Raw genomic sequence first — 18,544 nt, forward strand, 5'->3', positions numbered from 1 at the left:
AGATCCACAGGTCAGAGCTAGACAAGGCTGATGTGCCCAAGCACAGGCTGAAGCCCATGAGGTTGGGCTGAAACTCAAGTTGGTTCTTCTTCTTCTGGCCTTGTGGACATGATGCAGATGTGCTGCACAATGTGGAGCCTTTGTCATAGAACTAAATACATGTGCACATGTGCACCTGGCCCAAGAATTGGAGAAGCTGAAAGAGGATCTTGGAAAGGCAGAGCAGTTGCTGGCTGAGCTGCTGCCTCATGCCAACTTGTTGAGCCAGCAGATGAGTGACAATGTATGTGAGCTACAAAATGACTGATAATTCACTTCTCCCTCCAAATCTCCCATAAGAATCTCTTTTGTGGCCCACCGTAACTGTACATACAGGAAAGGGAATTCTGGGGAATATAGATCTGCCTACCTTGGCACATTTCAAAGCTACCACCTCTTCTCAGTTTCATTCTACAACCAGAAAACTGAAAAGCATTAATGTAATTTGTTAGCTCCCTAGTTCAATTAAGTTTGAACATGTCAACAGATTAAAGATCTCTAAATTATCAGTCCTCATACTCAGTTTCCTAAGGTTCATATAAGCCCTGTAGTCCCAGGGTCAGCCCTAGTTTAGACTATACCACCTAGGTTTCTGGGCCATCAAAGGAATTGGTCAAGAGCGCTTATGGAGGTCAATAGGCATTTCAGTACTACGCAGTCTAATATTTGATTCTAACTTGTTTCCCAACTTCTCTCTATACCTTTTTACTTTTCTTGTCTCTCTATCATTCCTGCCATTCCCTTTCTTCTCCCTTTGGTTGTCCTCTCTACAGCTGGATCTCTCAGCTATACTCTGCTCATGAGACTGTATATTCTGCAACCTCTGGTTTCTTCCTTCCCCAGGACCTCTCCTTTCCCCACACTTCACTCTAATCAATTAGCCATTACAGTATCTGAGTTCTGTCATTTTAAATGTATTACTAGAAATGGGCAGAAGGTGATATTCTACATATAAGACACTCAGGAAGATAATTGCCATAAAATTACTCCAGTAACATTATTGTCAGAAATTCAGAGATAGAAGAATAATAAGAAATATAATTTATGCATTTTAGAAGCTCATATAAGGAAGTTATGCTGTTACCACTGTTAACTATTAGCTTAGATGGTGTATTATGCCAGGATATATAGAGAGGAGGCCAGACCTGTGTTCACCTGAGAAGGCTGAGGACAGGCCTGCAAGAAGAGGAACTGTTGGCAGGTCTCTACCACAGCAGGTTAGGCCTGGCTCCTGGGGAAAACTCACAATGGAAAGACCAGGTGCTCCACCCTCACCCTCCAAGAATGGCCAGACTTCCAGTGACCTCAGAGGGATGCTCTTACCTAAGGAGGAAAATGCCCAACAGGAAGGATGGAAGAAGAGAAAACTCAGCATCCCAAAAAGATAATAGCAGGTTTGCCTCTGTGACTGGCAAGATAAATTTTATGTATTTTCAAGGTCCCCTTTCCTCAGCAAAATTTTACTGATCTTTCTCAACATTACCAAAAATTCCCTTAACTACAAAGTCTTTCATTTGACAATTAGAAATGAAAGGCTTAAAAGGGAAATCTTTGGTTTAGATAAAACTTTAATGTTTATGAATCAGTGAAACGTTAATGGGGTATCTGGCTGATCATTCTTAAGTGACTAGTATCAGGGCCTTCCTAAGCTTTGAAGGAAGGAGAGTTGACATCAGGGAACAGGTGAAGGGAACAAGGAAGGTGCGTACAAAGAGATGCAGACTTTGCCACATTTGGCCATTGGGTAATGAGGGATTTCTGTTGCATATTTGTACTGACTTTTGAAAAACACCTCATTTAGCATAAAGTATTAACATGCTGGGGTGGGCTTTAGCTACTAATTTTGCACTTTGCAAAGGGTCCTCATCACAGTCTTGAATATTTGCATCCCTACACAAAGCTGTACATTCATTCCCTCCTCATATCTCTGCTGAGGACACCACCTCACTCCAACAGAAATTCCTTCTCCAGCAGCCAGTCCCAGTGTTCAGAAAGAAACCTTGCTTAATGGATTCAGAAATGGAATTAGTGGAATTCTTAATTATATGCCACTAGATTGGCAGAAATTATTTTCTCACAAATCAGAATTAACCATTATGATTTTTATAAACATTATTAGGAAAATATGTTTATAAGACATTCATTGAATACAACATCATGTTAGGTTTTAAAATAAAAATTCTAAATATGGAAATGGTTCTATATATTTGAAAATTAATAAAATAAGACAGTACTAAAAAGAGTACTGATAAAGAGAAAAGAGAATTCTTGTACAATAGTAGCACCTAATTTTAACAGAGAAATAGATAATAAGCAATTAAATTCATACTGGATGCCTTAATAACAGCTCTGGGAATTTCATCTTTTCAAGGAGCTAATAGTTTCTGGAAATAAGAGGAAAGACATTCATTCAGAGGTAAACACATGTCATTTGCTGTGAGGCGCTCTAAAATCTATTTCCTCCTCCTAGCCCTGGAACATCATTGAAATTCACAGGAGGGCCAGGCTTTGCAGCCCACACTTGGTGGGTGCAGAACAGAGCAAGCTGCATCTCAACACAGGCATTTCTCTTGCACGTTGCTTTGTCTAGGTGACCTTAGTGGCAGATTCAGCAGTCACCTCACATAACCTACCCTTGCTTGTGCAAGCTCTTAACAGCATTATCTTTGGAAATGATTTCACACTTATTTACTCATTTACAAAATATCCAATTCCCATGGTGAAATTTATTTCTAGGGAGTCAAATCTTAGATTCTACCTAGCAGAGTGCAAATCTGTTGTCATAGAAACCATTCCCATTTCACTAGGGCTGGAGCTGCAATTCACTTGCATAGAGATGGACTGACAAAGATGCAAAAGGAAAGGGTGAAAAAAATCAGACATAGTTTAAATCCATTTTCCTGAAGAATATTGATGATCACTGTTAATTTTACTTTGGATGGAATTTGACCTTTATTACTGGATCCTAACAAACCTTTCAATAATGGGAGAAAAAAAGACTAAATATGTTTTAGAAACTACTTAAGATATCCCAAAGAATTTCTCATTTGCCAATGAAGAATATCATTTATTAGAATAAAATTGTGTTTTAGTTTGTTCTCAAGTAATTGATGCAATGGAAGTGAAAAAGAGAATTATGTTAGGGATAATGTCCTTACATTTAGGTTTTATAAATTAAATGTGAGGACTATCAAAGAAGGAATGTGTGGATTTATCATTAATATGAAAGGATCACATGCCTTTCAAACTCACAGTCAAAGTAAAGGAACTGAGCACATTTATACACAAATTCTTCCCACAAACTTACTGGCATCATGAGTTGACCAGAAAGGGCACATGTGTATTATGAGCCTTATGATATTTGTGACTTCCTAAAGGACAGAACAATTCTAAGAGTGGGCAAAGGGACCCCCACAGGTGGTGTGTGATCCTGTTTCTTAATGGCCCCAATCATTCCTGCTCCCTGTGAGGAATTGCCACTTTTCATATTAGGCTTAAACTTCCTCCTAAGGAAGCTTCACCCAGACATGTCTTTAAAATTATGTCATTGTGAGAAGGCACAGAGACCAGAGTTAACAGTTGCCACGTGACTAGATTTCAGCACTGCTGGGTATCTGCAACAGTAGAAGAGTGACAGTGTGACCAGGGAGAGGGCATGGATAGTCTTCACCCAAGGCAGCAACAGCCTTTGAGTGGAGAGCTCTTAATATCAAGTATTAAAGAAAATGAACAAAATCTTTATTTTAGCCTATTATTGGATGCTTGAGGGTTTTGTGTTTCTCTAATTAAATTCAGAGATTAAATTGAAAAAACAAGAACAAATGAAAAAAATGCTTTTTTTTCCTACACAGTGTAGGGTCTTAGTAAACAGAGATTAATTAGACTTAAGTATTTATCCTTGGAAAAAAATGCCCATTTTTTTAACCTATTTATTTATTTTAAATTGAGGTATGATAGACATACAACATTATATTAGCTTCAGGTGTACAATGCAATGTGGTGATGTGATTACCACAATAAATCTAGTTAACATTCTTGTTACAAGAACTTTAAAAGTTTACTCTCTTAACAACTTTCAAATATGCAATACAGAACTATTAACCACAGTTACCATTGTGTATATTACATCCCCATGACTTATTTATTTTATAACTGGGAGTTTATATCTTTTGACTCCCTTTACCTGTTTTGCCCACCCCCAGCCCCTGCCTCTGGCAACCACTCTTCTTTGTATCTATGAGCTTGATTTTTGTTTGTTTTTTATATTTCACATATAAGTGAAATCATACAGAACTTGTCTTTCTCTGCCTGACATTTCACTTAGCATAATGCCCTCAAGGTCCATCCATGTTGTCATAAACAGCAAGATTATTTTTTATGGATTAATAGTATTCCAATTTGTGTGCATGTATGTGTATGTGTGTATGCCACATCTTCTTTACCCATTCATCCTCCAGTGGACACTTAGATTGTTTCTATATCTTGGCTATTACATACAATGCTGCAATGATCATGGGAGTGCATGTATCTTTTTGAGTTAGTGTTTTCATTTTCTTTGGATAAATGCCCAAAGGTGAAATTGCTGGATCATATGGTAGTTCTATTTTTAATTTTTTGAGGAACCTCCATACTGTTTTTCATAGTGGCTGCACCGTTTTATATTCCTACCAATAATGCACACGCATTCTCTTTTCTCCATCTCCTTGCCAACACTTGTTTTTTCTTGTCTTTTTGATAGTAGCCATTCTAACAGATGTGAAGTGATTTCTCATCGTGGTTTTGATTTGTATTTCCCTGATAATTACTGTTGTTGAGTATATTTTCATGTACCTGTTGGCCTTCTGTATATCTTCCTCAGAAAAATATCTATTCAGATCCCCTGCCCATTTTTAAATTAGATTGTTTTTGGCACTGAGTTGTATGAGGTCTTTACATATTTTAGATATTAACCTCTTATCAGGTACATGGTTTCCAAATATTCTGTTCTGTATGTTGTCTTTTCATTTTGTTGATGGTTTCCTTTGCTGTGCAGAAGCTTTTAAGTTTGATGTAATCTTACTTGCTTATTTTTGCTTTTGCTGACTTTGCTTTTGGTATCAGATCCAAAAAAAATCAAGACCAATGTCAAGGAGCTTACTGCCTATGTTTCTAGGATTTTTATGATAATACATTTGGAGTTGATATTTGTGCACAGTGTAAGATAATGATTGAGTTTTATTCTTTTGCATCTAGCTGTCCAATTTTCCCAGCACCATTTATTAAAGAGACTGTATTTTCAGCATTGTATAGTCTTGGATCCTTTGTTGTAAATAAATTGACCATATATTCATGAGCTTATTTCTGGGCTTTCTGTTCTGTTCCATTGATCTAAGTGTCTGCTTTTATGCCCATATCATACCATTTTGATTACTATAGCTTTTCATATAGTTTGAAATTGGGGAGCATGATGTCTCCAACTTTTTTTCTTCTTTCTCAAGACTGCTTTGGTTATTTGATATCAACAATGTCTATTGTTTAAAAGTGTAAATTACCTATAGTAAAATACAAAAAATCTTAAGTTTACATTTCAATAAACTTTAACATATATATCTATGTTTGTATGTATATATGTGCATGTGTGTGTATACATATATATATGTATATATAAAACTATTACCAAAACCAAGATATAGAACATATCCTTACCTCAGAGAATGTCTTCACATTTTCCAGTCAATCTCCCCATTTTCCTGACTTCTATCATCATAAATATGTCCTTGAACTTTACATAAATGCACCATGTACTTTTTTGTGTCTGGCTTCTTTTGCTCAACATAAGGTTTTTAAAATTTCTTTACATTTTATATATATCATTAGCTTGAACTTTTTATTGCTAAGTAGTATTCCATTGTATGGATATTCACAATTGATTTATCCATGTTACTGTTGGTAGATGTTCGGGCTGTTTCCAGCTTGTTTACTTTATAAGTAAAGGTGCTATGAACATTTTATCTAAGACTTTTGTGGATATATTCTGTCACAATGCATAGATGTATATTTAACTTTACTAGAAAGTGCTGATTTTCCCAAGTGGTTTTATCATTTAACCTATGACTGTCAATGTGTGAGACTCCCTATCCTCACCAGCACTAGTGTCTAGTGGGTGTGTAGTGGTCTCTCCTTATGTACCCTTCATTTTATAAGAAGATATTAATGTCTGCATCAATTGTGTAGTGGTGTTCTGAGGTCAGAATTAAAAATATTATAGTTAGCAGCTGTTGTGATTAACAGCCTCCTAATGATCCCATGCCTTTGAATAATGTAGCCTTTCTTAATTAAGTAAAAGTTCAACTACACTGAGATTACAGGATAGTCATAAACTGATGACTCTAACAGTTTAAGTTGTAACGGAATACCTTGGTATCCAAAACACACATTGATTTAGACTTCTTAATAGAGCAGTAGCAACTTGCTCTAAAAAGGCCAAAAATCTACTCTTTGTCCCTATTTTTTAAAAGTCATTGACATTCAAGAGCTGACACCAACCAGCCTGATGCAGAAGGTTCATTTTTGGTGATTAGCCACAAGGCTGTTGAGCCAGCTCAATCTCACAGAATTTCTAGATTATCAGAAGGTCATATGCCTCAGTTACTTCACATGTGTATGAAAAGAAGCTGAATAACCAATTCTTGTTCTTTAACTCAACCTTGAAATGTGTCCACTGATTTCAATGGGCCAGATTATTTTTCTTCTTTGTGGCCATTTTGCTTTCCATCTAAAACTCCTCCAACTTCAAAGCAAAAGCAGAAAATGCATATTTTAAGTAGATTTACCAAACAAGGTAATCTAGTCATTGCCAAAGGCTGTAAGAATCCAGCTCTTAACTGACTGCCTTTCAAGTTTCTATTGTTGCCATACAGAACACAAAATTTAAAACAACACAGATTTCGTATCTTATACTTCTGGAGGTCAGAAATCCTGTACACAATGCTGTATGCTCTGGGGGACAATCTGTTTCCTTGCCTTTTCCATTTTCTAGAGGCTGCTTGCATTACCTCGCTCATGGTGTCCTTCTCCATTTTCAGAGCCGGCAATGTGGCTTCCCTCTGATACTGCTTCAGTAATCACATCTGTCTCTTGTTAATTATAGCCTAGAAGGTCTTAGATTTTTAAGGACTCAACTCATGTGATTAGAATGACTCATCCAAGTAATCCAGGAAAATCTCCCAGTCTCAAGATCCATAAATAAACTTATCACATCTACAAAGTCCCTTTTGCCATGTAAGGCAACATATTCACAGATTCTAAAGATTAGGACATCTTTGGGGAACATTATTCTGTCTACCACATCAAGAAACAAAATTGATACCCAGAGACTGACCCTGGTTATCCTAATTCTGACACTGAGTGTCCCCTGCTCTCAGTAATGCTGCTAAAGCACAGGCACTCCCTTAAGTGAACATTCCTTAATGCTGCTTAATGTTGTAGGTGTCACAAGTGTCGCTTTTGTCCCTTCCAAGCTGTTTTTGAAGGCTGAGGAATGAATGGTAACACCCCAGTTGTATTTGTTTCTCAGTAAAGTTTAAAGGAAACGTAACTTCAATATCGGATACAGGGATTTCCTTAGCTATCAGTATCTATCAGATACAGTCATGTGTTTTGCCATGTTACTCATATCTAAATACTAGAAAGAAGACACTGAAATTATTGAATGATCAGAACTTAAAAACAGTCTGCCAGAGCCATTCTGGATATAAGCACATAAGTGCAAAAAAAACTACCTCTTTCTTTTATGACCTGGCCACCTCTGTGATTTAGCTTTGAAAGAATATGAGAGGAGGGAATAATTCTATTCTGTGTCTAAGGAGAAGGGAAAAAAATGTTCCTGATTTTCCAAGTTTCATCTAAGAACAGTATTTCTAGTAGAAATAATGTTATAAAGAGTACTTGAGTTTCTTAGCTAACCCAAAAATCATATTTAAAAAAGCAATATAGTTTCATAAACTGGTTCTCCCCATTAATATATAGAAAATTTATAAATTCACTTTTAATTTCCTATTTGATCCAGGGGCTATTTGCAATGGTATTTCTTAATTTCTGAGAGATATAAACATTAAGTGAAGCATTTTGGAGAATGTAGTGGAATAGGAGGATCAAAGTTATTAGTTAATTTTGACTTGGCAATGGACAAATGTAGGCTTACATGTGATAAAAGATGGGAAGGTAGCTTGCAAAATGGACAAACATAGCAAAGCATCAAAATTAATTAGTGAATGGGACTAAGATATTAAAAGAAATGTGATAAAGTCATAAACATTTTTAAAAAGGAAAATGGACTGTAACAAATAAAAATATAAGCAATAAAAATTGAATAAGGTCAACTATATCAGTTAATAAATGTAAATAGCCCAAATTTTCCTATGATAAGGGAAAAAACATAGGATTGAGTTAAAAACAGATGTAGTTTTACAAAAGATGACCAAAGTTATGTCAAAGAGAAAGGCAAGAAAGAGAGGATGGTATATATAATAGGATCAGATGAAATGGAGTTCAAGGCCTAAAGAACTAAGTGAAACATAATAAGATGTGATTAATGTTAAAAGGTATAGTGAACGCACAAAGAAGATATAAAAATCAGCAAAGCTACAGATTACCAAGGCAAAAACTCCTAGAAATAAAGGACAATACCATTAAAGCACAATCTTTGTGAAAAATTTAATCACCTATTTATTTTAAGATATTTTAAGTAAACAAATCATAAGAATACAGGGTATCTGAACAGCCCAGTTAGCAAGCTTAATTAAGTTTATTAATGTATTGTGAAGGTTTATATTATTCATAATATCTTTGTATTTATAACTATGGGCAGAGGTGGGGGGGGGGGGTAATCCCAGAGTAAATTACCTTTGAAACCAAAATCAGTCAAAGGGAGAAATAAAGTGGGAGAAACCCATTTATTTCTTACAAGCAGTCATCCATTTCTGCTCTCCCATGTCTCTCATGACCCAGCTACAGAAGAAGAGGCCCCACCCAACCTCTCTGGTCCAGGTATGCCCTCACTTGCCCTTGTAATTACCTATTGATATAAAGATGAACTATTTCTCTCCACCCCTTGGAAACACCTACTGATACAGAGATACACTAAGGCCAGAAGAGAGATTCTGGAAATAATTTATATATATTTTCTCCTATAAGAGAATATATTCTTCTCTTACACCATTTAATGTTTACTAGGAACTATTGCGTACATGCATCTGTCCACAAAATAATGATTATAAATTCTGAAGAGTAGAGATTTTCTAAACCAGACATTCTGACCATAATCTGCCATTCATCCATGGCTTTTCACTTCCTCTCCAACAGGCCACCTTTATCTTCCAGATTGCCTTCCAGTTTTAGCTTCTAAGGCTTTCTTGGTAAGCAAACAAGTGTGATGAGTCCTGGCTTGTCGGCAGATAGTCCCCAACAATAGGAGCAAACTAATTTCCTTAACAAACACTTAGGTAGCATTCTATGGGCTAGGATTTCTAAATGCTTTACAAATAATACCAGTGAGAACTTACATCTTAATTAGGAAAAGATCAGAAAGAATCTTTTGAAAGAAATTCACCTGCCCCCACCCCATAGTTTTAAAACAAAAATTTGAAAAATAAGATCCCGTTCTTTGCCTGTCCTGTTACAAATACAAATAATAATAATATTTGGACTGAGTTATATAAGCAAGTATTACTCTCATCACCTTGGATATATATATATAAATTGGAATGACCATTTGCAGGGACATTTTGATAACAATTTTAAAACCCTCTAAATATGAAAGTTTGTTAAGCAATTTCACTTCTGGAAATGGAAATAATCAAGAATGTGTTGGAATATTTACTACATGAAATTCATTTCATCTCTTTGTAAAAGCTGGAAACAAACTATATGTCCTAAAATAGGAGATTAAATAAATTATGATGCACCTGTGATGTAGAGCAGGGACATGGGACAAGCATCATGGTTACTTTTCCTGCCTATGATGAAAAAGCTGAGATACAAGCAGTATAGTAAGAGCAGGAGGGATTCCATCTTAAGGCTAAGATTCTATTTTAAAAACCAGGCAGTTTGAAGATAAAATTCCTAACATAGTCTTTCATAAACAGACAACAACTCAACCTACCTTGGGGACCGGGTGAGGAGTCTTGGACTGATACGTTCCCAGAGGGAAGCCACTATCCTGGAGAGGAACTGAGCAATTTCTTGTGTTAATTTTGCAGAATTACCTGGAGGACTGATAATAGGGGAGAAGAGACATAATGTCTCTGACCAGAGATAAGCATCTTGAGACTGCTTTACAAGTCTATACCCCCTGACCTTTGTCACATTCCTGAAAATCCTTAAAAGACAGAATCCCCAGCCTTCCAGCCCACCTTCTCTCTGAGGTCGCCTGTACTCTCCTTTCTCTAAGTGAGGACTTGTAAGTAAAGCTTTCTCACTGCTCAACTTACTGTGTTTTGTTTATGTGCTCTTCCAGTGGTAAGCGTCTTTGTTACTTCATTATTTCATTCAGTTTTCTAGACTTAAGCACAAGTCTTCTCTCTGTGTCCTACTTCAACTTCCTTACTCTCTTGCTGCCTGCAAAGCAGTTACCATTCCCTGCTACTCTCACTTTAATGAATTCCTTCCTTAGCTACACTGGTCCAATCTGCTTGAGAATTGTTTCTTGTTCAGTCAAGAGCCCTCCCCCGTCCAGGTTGAGGTTTCACCTGGTGTGCAGGCCTCTCCAGACCTCACTGTACAGCAACACCTACGCAGTAGGTTACCCTATCTTTTGGCAGTTACTTGCATAAATTCTGGCAACAGACTTCCTTGGTTTGAATCCCTGCACTGCTTCTTAACAGTTTTATGACTTTGGACCATTTAACCGCCCTTGTCTTAATTCTATCACCTACAAAAAAGCAACCCCACCTTTGCTGGGTTGTTTCATGCGGGTGAGGCGGGGAAGGTGAGTTAATGTGTATAAAGCATTGCAAGCAGTGCTTGCCACAATAGTAAATGCTATATAATGTTATATTAAAAAGTGGGAGGCAGTGTATTTAGTCATGATGGATTAAAGGATAAACATCAAGGGTTCATTATCAAGGCTATTAGTAGTGCGTCTCTCATGAGATTGAAGGCTTTATTTTTTTCTTTTAAATCTTTTTATTTTCTGATTTTTTCTGAGCACATTCTGCTTTTGAAATGGGGTGCCGGGGGATATTTCTTAAAACAAATAAAAAGTCTTGCTCCCACTAGTTATTTAGTTCTTATCACTGGAAGCTTGAGGGGATGAATAGTAGTCATTTTTGCTTTAGTACTTAACACTTGAGTCTCTGAAAGAACACAGTAAAAAGCATTTCTGTAAGAAAAATAGTTCAGTGATTTTTTTACTTTATCACATGTATTTTAATGATTTAGTGGAAGCCTTTATTTGTAGAAAGAGAGTTTCTGAAACACTAAAATACTATAGAGAACTGAAAATTTATAGATCTCAAATCTGTTTCATTTATTGTAAAACTGTTCGCTGGTTGTAGCAGACAAATTGGAATGCTATACCTCCTGGAAGAACATGGCAGACTGGTGTGGACAGAAAGCAGCCAGAGGAATCCATAGAGAAAACAGCTCTCTGGAAAAGGACTCAGAGCCTTGTGCGTGGGGCCCTAGAATTCACCAAAGAGAAAAGGCAGCATACACACAAAGGAGAGCTACCCTGTAGTCCATCTCTAAGACGTAAAATCCAATATTTACATAAAGGCTTAGCCTAAGGAAGGCATATTTTTGATCCTAGGGTGTAAATACTTAGTAACTGCCTAACAACACACATGTCATGGTTCTGAGTATCCATAGAAAGGCATGCTGTCTGACAGAACCTTGGGCAGAGTGGTGTTGACCTTACAAGCCTTTATTAAAATTTCATGCTTTCAATCACAACAATTGTTGCATAAATTCTTTTACAGCTTCCAGCCCTCTCAAGCAAAAGCCATAGAGACGTGGCAAATCAATTTTTCCCCAAGAAGCTATATACACTGAGTAAGAACAGTTTGTTTGCCATGCCCTGAGGTGAAAAGTGGCTCTTCGGTTTCATTGCTGAAAAAACCTACCATGCTGACTTGCATCTCCAATCTAAGAGATTCCTTTTGAGGCAGAGAACTATCCTAAGTTTGACAGATAAAAAGCCAAGCAGAGTAACTCCAATTCAAACTCTGCCCACACTGGCTATGTCTTGCTAGGAAAGCAGATACTTCCTATTGTCCCCAAGAGGTGGAGAAGGTACATTTCTGTTGTTGGCTAATAGAATATTCTATTCTTCTTCTGCTTCATTAGAAGTCTATGGGAGAGAAAAATAAATTTTTTTAATTGGCTGAGTTTCATCAATTTCTTTTAATTCTCTTTGATTTTTTCTCCTGGTCTTCTGTTCTCCTTTCTGCAGGTCGCTTCTTCAACCCCTTCATTTTCCTGGTTTGTAGTTTGCTTAGGTCTTGTTTCTGCATATGAATCCATCTGTAAGTTATACTAAAACTATCATGGGAGATATTTTTCTTCTTCTTTGGCTTGAGGGCTTTTGGCATCTTTATAGACAAGCTATAAAGGTCGTCGGAAGCCAGACGCGTCATTGTCAGGACCAGATCCAGTGAGGGCCACATCTCTTCCAGTTCAATCCATGGTGTTCTGCAGCCTGACTTCTTCAGTAGCAGCTTATAGCATCAAAAGTAAATCTTCCCATTCAGTGCAGTGAAGTGCAGGACACTCTCTAAACCAGTCAGGCGGATGTTTGATACTGTGGGGCCTCGGAAGAAATCAGTGAAGAGACTCTGCAGCCTTCTGTTGTCCTCCATTACAGTGAAATCATCACAGGCAAATATTAACATGGGTTTTGTTCCCTCAGGACACTAACTATTCTTAATATCTTTTAGAGAGACAAACTTCTTCATACCTAATTCAATCATATCCAGCACATGGTAGTCATACATAAGACCTATTACTAGATTATTTGGCCACTTATTATGGGAGCCAAACATGAATAAAGTTGTCCTCCATTACAGTGAAATCATCACAGGCAAATATTAACATGGGTTTTGTTCCCTCAGGACACTAACTATTCTTAATATCTTTTAGAGAGACAAACTTCTTCATACCTAATTCAATCATATCCAGCACATGGTAGTCATACATAAGACCTATTACTAGATTATTTGGCCACTTATTATGGGAGCCAAACATGAATAAAGAACAATCTGACTTCTTTGAAAAGAATTCCAATGATGTCTGATCCTCAAATGGTCTTGTAATATTTTTCTTTTTATACAGAACCCCATATGGTTTTTTCAGTGCATACACATCTCTAAGTACTTGCATTACTGTTGAATTTGCATTTCCTCCTTTAATCAGCATAGCATTTTTAATACTTTCACTGAGTTTTGGTTCTCTCTTCTCAAGATATCTCTTAGCTCTTTTCGTTTTGGGTTTTACAACTCGCTCCAGAGCATCCAGCTGCGTGCAGGCCTGCCGGCTAGACTCTGGGAGAGAACTTTTAAATGGACATTATTAAGCTCAGAATGGTGGTAGTTTCAGAGCAAGGATGGTTCCTTGAGAGAAGGGACTGTGTTTACTTCCTTTATCATTGTTTTCCTAGCATGAATCACTCTGCTGGTCCATAGTAAAATTCCATGAATATTAAGTAAATTTTTAAATCACAAAGGGGAATATTGTAATTGTTTTCTGTATCAGTCAGTTTTGCTGCAGTAATAAACAACTCCTAAACCTCAGGTGCTTATAAAACTAAGGTTTACTTATTGCTCATATTATCTCATAGGAAGTTATCTGAAGTTCTGTTCTTCATGTCTTCTTTCTGAGTTCTCATACATTAAAACAGATCTCACCATTTTTCTTGTGAACCTGACCCTACAAACTGTGTGGAGGACAAAAAAAGGAAAACATGATGTACCGTAATCTAGCATGACAGAGGGTTTTAATGAATTATGTACTTAGATTTTAACATAAATCTTATGCATACTTTAATACAAATCTAATATTTACTACTTATTAAGTGCTTATAATTTTCCAGGCACTGTGTAAAACAACTTTATGTATGTGATTTCATATAATCCTCACCACGGTCCTGTGAAGCAGGTACTGTTATTATTTTCATGTTGCAGATAAGGAAACTGAAGCCTAGAAAGTTTACTGTTTTAAGTTGGGTTCCCTGGACACAGACTCAGAGAGTTCCATAGGGATGGTAGTTGTTGAGTGCACCCAGCAGATACATCTGTAAGGAAGTGAGGAGGCTGGGATTGAGCAGACGGAGACGCTCACCTGCAGTGGCCTCAGCCAATCCTGCAGGGAGTTCTGGAGCTGGACTGGCCCCTCAGGGTTCTCAAATTGAGTCAAGGGAGCCCCAGCCAGTCAGTCAGTCAGAGGATACCCAGGAAGGGGTCATAGCCTTGGGCAATGCGGTTCTTTGTTAGCAAGAGCAATTCCTAGTTAATCATTAACAGTGACACTCTCAGCAGCTGGGGATGCCTTTAAAAGGGAATCTGGGCAGACCACAGTATCTGCTATGGTTAGGTATGTCCAGGTCACATAAATAGTAAAAGGCTAGGATTTAAACTCAAGTCCATCTGACTTTAGTCTGACCCCTTAACCCCAATGCCATATTGGTCCCCACTACTCTGTCTCATTTAATTGTTATTATTTGATTAAATAATCACATTTCTGGTACATATTTATGGTTTGAAGAGTGATTGAAACAAAATATTTGCATCTGAATTGTTATAAAACAGAGGTAAGTTGCAGGATGCGTTAGCTTTCAGGTGGACTTTTGTGTGCTTGTGAATCCCATCAAGCACCGCAGAGTGGGAAAGGGGCTTATCTGTAACATGAAAATAATAACAGTACCTGCATCACAAGACTGTGGTGAGGATTATATGAAATCACATACATAAAGTTGTTCTACACAGTGCCTGGAATATTATAAGCACTTAATAAGTAGTAAATATTAGATTTGTATTAAAGTATGCATAAGATTTATGTTAAAATCTAAGTACATAATTCATTAAAACCCTCTGTCATGCTAGATTACACTGCATCATGTTTTCCCTTTTTTGTCCTTCACACAGTTTATAGGGTCAGGTTCACAAGAAAAATGGTGAGATTTGTTTTAATGTATGAGACATGTGCCAGCTGAGGCAGGGAACATGGAACTGCCAGTGGTGTGCTTCCTTACCTATCCTTAAAGTTAACCTGGGCCTGTTGAAGGGTCAGCTCACTGCCCAGGGATTACCCCAGACCTCCCTAGCTCAGAGCTAGGATTGGCCACTGAAGGGTCCCCACCAGTAAGATGGCAAACTTCTGGCTTCTCTTCGGGGTCCTCAGTTCCTGCCGGCACCACCTGAAGCCCAATCATCTCTCGCCCCCCTCCCAATCCCAGCACCTAGCCAACAGCCACCAGCCCCGTAGAAGTGACACCTCAATCAATTCATGCCCCTTCCTATATAACCCAGCACCTTTCCCTAATAAAGCGGAACTCTCCGGTGAATTGCTGCTATGTGTCGCTCCTTTCCTTTCAGCCACTGTCAGAGATAAACAGAGATGGACACTAGTTAAAGATGTAAGGACAGGTTTTAATCAGTAATATACTATTGCAATAGGAAAAAGAGTCCAATGTGAACTGAACTCAACTTCAATTTGTGCGTATGTGACTAGGCATTTCAAAGGGAGGGTGGAGTAGGGTGGGGGTGAGCAGGGCTCAGTAGAGCCAGGTGGTGAAAAATTATGAAAAGTGGGAAGGAAGGAGGGATTACCCCATGTGAAACTTGTCTGAGTTTACTAACTGGCATTTATGGAGATGAAGCTCCTACCTACTGGCAGAGGCCCTCTCTGTGAGTGATGGCTGGCACAAACAGCAAATGCTTCTGGCTGCCTTGAGTTTTCTCAGACAGACACTTTAAGGGGAGGCTAGGGTCATCCCAGGATGCAGCCTTGAGCTGTTAGAAACTAGGTCAGTGTTTGCTCAAGTCTTTGTAGAGCCAAGGTGAGGCTTTGTTGAGAAGAGCCTGGCTAGAATTTGGCCATGGAGAGAATCTTTGTCACAACCAGTTAGCAATAAAGAGTGGTTTAGTGGGCCAAGTCCCTACCCATAAGGCACCTCTGATACCAGCCTTATCCAAAGCCAAGAGTCTCCCCATACTCCACTGATGAGTACCTCATATACACACATTCACATACTCTCATGCACTCTACCCACATGCACACTCACATACATACACACACTCACACACTTTTCCCTAGACTGTGTGTTTGAGCTCCCAGACCCAGCCTCTCAGTTTGTAGATCAGAGCCTGTGCACTGCCCCAGCCCTGCTGTTGGGCCTAGAAACAGGGTGGCATCCCCAGCAGGCCAGCCTCTGAGGCTTCCTACTGAGTCAAGGACAGTGAGAAGATGTTGGGGAAGAACCAGGACTTTTCACCACCAGAGAAACCAGGAGAGATCCCATCACAGGGGCAGGAAAAGTACAGGCAGGCAGAATAGAAGTTTTTGTGAGAAGGAGCAACAAGCCCCTTGGGAGGCTCCACTTGAACGTTTCCCACTTACTGGTCACTTGGTGAATTCTCATTCCTTTCCCTCAATCCACACTCAACCCAGCCCCTGTCCAAAGTCTCAGGTCCTTAGGTGATAAAGCCAGCACTGGACCCCAATCCAAAGCTTCCAACTTCTCCCATGAGAACCCTGTTTGACAGGGATTTTTTTCAAATTCACCAAAAAACTTTATGCAGGTAAAAAGAAGTCGAACATGTCATAGCCTAACTAGCCGTGCTATAGTATACGTATAATCTGATTGTTAAACATAATCAGATTCCTCATTATTAATCATAATCCCCTCGCCAACTCACTTTCTTTGGTTTTATGTGCTCCTACCATGGGTTGATTTTGATCCTTCCTGTGTGGTTAAGAGAAGAATTCTCTTCTTTGGGAAGCTGAAAAAAAAAGCACAATTTTGGAATCACACTAAGGTTTGTGTTCCAGCTCTTCCAGTATGTGATTAGTAAAACCTTAGCTCAGGTGTATCTTCTCTGAGCCTCTGCAAAATATCAGGGTGCTATTGGGATTAAATAAGGTACACATTAGAAACACCCATCAGAGTTCCTGCCCTATTAGAAATGGCTGATATAACGATTAGAATTCCTTGCTTTTACTTTTTAATTGCATAATGTCAGTAATCTGGTAAAACTCAAACATCAGTATTTAAGAAAAAATTGTTATTCCCCTGGGGGGGGGCCTTCCTTCAGAATCACATTACATTAATCATAACTTTGCTCCTGTGATTTGTGGTAACCTTGGTACCTGGGAAGGAGGGGGCATGGGCTGCAGTCCCAAGTGCCTAGAAGGCAGTAAGGCTGCTCTGGGGGCCATCAAGGTACCATTTCTTGGCTGTCGCCTCATCTATCTTGTGCCAGTTCTTTGGTTCTCCCTTTTTCATCCATCCTGGGACTGTCACTTCAGATTCTAGACAGCCAGGAAGCTTCCTTTCATTTTTCCTGATTTGTCTCTGTCCAATATTTATAGTACATAGAGGGAGGAATGACACATGAATAACGTTCAGGGACAGGAAGGAGAGGAGACACTGCCTTCTGTCTGTGCATGCTCGGTGGCTGCCAGGCGCAGTGGACACGTCAGAGTTGGTCCTGACTCAGGGTGGACTGAAGTCTGTTACCCATTTGCTGAGTGCAAACAATAGTGGGTTCTGAAATATCCTCCTCGGGCTCTCCCAACCAAGCTCCTGATCCCAGGTACCACTCACTCCCTTGAGAGGTAAGGGGAACTGGAGTCTGGGTGGAAGTTGGAGGAGTAAGGCAGGAGAGGAGGGAAGGGGGAATGGAGTTCTTTGTTTCTCTCCTTCAAGCTCTGAACAACTTGCCATCCTTCTGGGAGATCTTGGTTACTGAGAGCATGCTCTGGGCCCTTGCCTGGAAATTTGCCAGGGCTTCTTGGCCTACATTATTTTCCCACCCTCATTCACTTTTTGATCATGACACATTTTCAGTAAACTGGAAAACAAATATCCAAGAAACCAGAATGCCATTTCTTGGGCATTTTAAACAGCTTCTAATGGCTACATGTGCAGCCAAAGATGCTGTAACAAAAACACACACTAAATATTTGCATCATCGTAGATCCGGTATAAATTTACAGGGCTTCACTGTGGTCCTGAATACAGAACATCGCTCTTAGTACAGAGCAGGAATTTAGATGCTTCTGGAAAACAAAACCAATCAATAATAATGTTCTTCTACATCAGATGTAGTGTATTAATGTGATCAAAAAGACTATCCTATAAAAGCAACACACACATAAACCCTCATAGTAAGAGCATATGCTGTGATAAATAGTGTCCAGGAGTTTTCATTGTCTCTTGGTCAATTTCTACACATTAACATAACTTAAGAGAAATATTTCTAGATCTTAATCTTATAATGCAGTTATTTGTCAAAACCAGAACAGTCATTAG

The 18,544-nt window shown here is 38.6% G+C and overlaps 1 protein-coding gene and 1 pseudogene across 9 annotated transcripts in view; one reads left to right on the top strand and one right to left on the bottom strand.

Annotated features, from left to right (window-relative positions):
• The window catches only part of TRIM9 (tripartite motif containing 9), a 116,544-nt gene that overhangs the window by 40,496 nt on the left and 57,504 nt on the right, over nt 1-18,544 (top strand). The gene's annotated exons all lie outside the window — the stretch shown is intronic.
• LOC108389205 (ribosome production factor 2 homolog) lies at nt 12,394-13,523 on the bottom strand (annotated as a pseudogene).

Source organism: Manis javanica, chromosome 8 (genome assembly GCF_040802235.1).
Source record: "Manis javanica isolate MJ-LG chromosome 8, MJ_LKY, whole genome shotgun sequence".
Classification (NCBI taxonomy): Eukaryota; Metazoa; Chordata; class Mammalia; order Pholidota; family Manidae; genus Manis; species Manis javanica.